The 3,135-nt window shown below is 45.0% G+C and overlaps 1 pseudogene; it reads right to left on the reverse strand.

Annotated features, from left to right (window-relative positions):
- Positions 1–1,073: 1,073 nt before the first annotated feature.
- LOC136459349 (transcription factor LAX PANICLE 1-like) lies at positions 1,074–1,888 on the reverse strand (annotated as a pseudogene).
- Between the last annotated feature and the right edge of the window lie 1,247 nt (positions 1,889–3,135).

The following is a 3,135-nucleotide window of genomic DNA, read 5'->3' on the forward strand; positions in this document are numbered from 1 at the left end:
CTTTCCAAATTATAAGTCTAGTCATTCTTGGTTTTTACATAGTTTTTATTATGTATTTAGACATAATGTATATCTAGATGTGTAGTAAAGGCTATGAACCTAGAAAAGCTAGAACGACTTGCAATTTGAAATGGAGGGAGTAGTAGTTAAAAAATATTAGATTGCCTTAGCCAATAGGAAATTAAACTGTTGTATGCTTTTCAGATAATTTCAATTTTCTTTTCTCATTTTAGCTTGCACTAGCCACTAGGTTCTTATTATTGGCTCATGAGTTGCATATCTACTACTTCCATTAATTACCTATAAAAGTCATCAAATTGAAGGGTAGTGAATCATTTCATGCTCAACCTTTATTCGAGTGAAAAAATATTAAATAATTCGTATCTAGGATGGGACGAAGTGTGTGTATGATTCTTTTGCACCTACATGGAGATGCAGTGCAGGACTGCAGGCAGTGCTATAAATTTTAATTGTTGAGCAAGCATAGACAATCGGACGTCAGGGCGTCGACGGCGGAGTTCTGTTTTGCAAAACCAAGAGAAGAAAAAAAAAAAGGAAATTGGCAATTTGCAAATGATATCTAGCTAGAAGAACGACATATTACTCCCTCCGTCCCAAACTCCAAAAAAATAGAATATAAATCTCGGTTTTTGAGTAATCAGACAATTTTAAGTTTAACTAATAACTAAATGTATAAAAAACTATAGCTTAGTCCAAATCTAGAATTATAATTTTTTTAGACAGAGAGAGTGATTAATAAGCAAACAATTCGCAGCAACAGTTTTACCATCTAGCTAGATCATCAGATTCTTGATGGATAGGAGAAAACTAGAAAACATACATGCGACTACAGTCTATCATCTGCGATCGGCGGAGTAACACAGAAGTACAGAGCCCATATGCAGATGCATCATCATATACTCTAACTCTGAGAGCAAACTAATCGACTGACAGTCAATTGATCGAGTACTAGCTAAACTTTGCTAATTAGACGTACTAGTGTCTAGCAGACACGGACACACACGGGATGCTAATTAATGCTACCTTAAGAAACTACCACTACTACTATACTTCTAGTAAGAGCCGGGCAGACCAGTCTCCCCGTCGTCGAGGTCGCACACAGAGTAGCATGCGTCTGCAGGCTCCTCGACGAAGATGCAAGAAGCAGGCAACGGTGGCAGCTCGTGCCCACCACTCAGCTGATGCCTGGGATCGAGCCCGTACGGCTGATGAGCAGCAGCAGCAACACCATAGCTCAAAGCTTCCTCCGACGGCACCTGGAGCTGCATCATCTCATCGCATGCGCCGGTACGGCCATGTGACGCGAGTGTCACCTCGTCGTCACCAGCAGCCACCGCCACCGCGGAGTAGGCGGCGGCGATCTCAGCATGGTACCCTTCCTCGTGCTGCATCAGCGCGGCCTGGTGCAGGCTGATCTGCGCCTTGAGGAACTTGACGTAGTGGATGGCTTGCTCGAGCATGGACACCGTGTCCATCTTGCTGCCGCCGGGGACGAGGCTGCGGAGCACGCGGAAGCGGTCGCTGATGCGGTTCCGCCGCTCGCGCGCCGCCACGCTCTGCGGGTCCGTGGAGAGCTTGGCGCCAGGACGACGCCGCACGCCGCCGCCGCCGCGCACCCTGCTGTCGCTGAGGGCGCCGGCCACCGCCACCGGGTGGTGGAGGTACGGCTGCGGGTGGATGATGGGGAAGCCGCGTGGGTCATACATGGTCTGGTAGTGATATGGATCCATCGCTAGGACGACGCGCGGACGCCTAGGTGCAGTGCAACTACTACACTGTGCTGTGCTGTTGGCTTTGCTGGTTTCAGCCCTAGAGCTATGGCTTTGGGAGGAGCCCATGGCGGCTATATATACTCAGCATATGGCATTGCATGGAAGTGTATAAGCAGTTAAGCACATGCAGAGTACAACCTGAAATTGCGTCTTCGCTGTATCAGATTGGTGAAATGCATGGGATATTCCACTCTGCGGGCTCTTCAAAAAGCAGTAAAAATATCAGGCAAGCACAAAGCTAACAATTGTAAAAATATGTAATACTGCAGGAATGGCCATTTCGACAAATAGTAGAAAATGCACAGCCATTGGAACAAAGAGATCAAATACTAACACAGTAAGATGCAATAAATAAAATTTTCAATAAGGCCAACGATCATATATTAATTACTAATTACGGTGATCACTCTTGTTATAATAGCTTAGCTTAAAAGGAGAAGTTTAAATAGTGCCCACCAAAAGTCGTCAATTATCATTTCGAAAGTTCAAAAAAAGCATGCATTAGAAGAAAGAATCAAGGAACGAACTGATTTTGATATGAAATAAAAGGACGGAGATTACTCCAACCAAGAAAGAAATTGGATTCTTTGGGTATCGCTTGGGCCGACTTCATCAATATGGCCATCTCTCTAATAAATTAATAAAGGAGTTAATAATCTTTTGAAAACTCCTAACCACGGAGCTATTTATTCAAAGAAAGAAATGTGCTAGCTAATTACCGCGATGTGCCAGAAAAATCAAGCGCTCGTCCTCTCGTCCAATTGAAAATGAACGGTCCAAGAGTTGTGTCTTCTTCATTCTTTCCACTGATTCCTTTTTGCTACCAAACTACTTCTCTCTCTCTCTCTCTCTCTCTCTCTCTCTCTCTCTCTCTCTCTCTCTCTCTCTCCTTTGTTGCACACGGTCGTCCTCCAACGCCCAGCCTGTACACCTGGCTCTGGTGGCTTTTTCTGAAGCCACCACTGCTAACCCGGCCAAGCAGATCACTTGTTTTTGAGCTCCCTCCGCCGCCTAGGCTCCAGGCAAATTATGGCCGGTGACATCCCTACCCCGCCATCTCTCCCTCTAACACCATGATAGCGTATGATCTCACTCTCGGCAACCCCTGACACTTAATAGCTACCCTAGTGGCACAATTAACTGTTCCTCGTCTAAAAACTACACCCCCATCCCAAAAATAATTTTTTTCTCCATCACGCAATAAGGTTTGCACGTCTTTATATTAAGATAGAGAAAATGTTTAATATAACACGTCATAGCGGTGCCCTATGAGGTCAAAAGAGTCGTACATGGGCGCTCGGACCCTCCCTAGTGTACTTAAAGTTATGCTGTTACATTGGAC

This window comes from Miscanthus floridulus, chromosome 6, assembly GCF_019320115.1.
Source record: "Miscanthus floridulus cultivar M001 chromosome 6, ASM1932011v1, whole genome shotgun sequence".
Taxonomy (NCBI): domain Eukaryota; kingdom Viridiplantae; phylum Streptophyta; class Magnoliopsida; order Poales; family Poaceae; genus Miscanthus; species Miscanthus floridulus.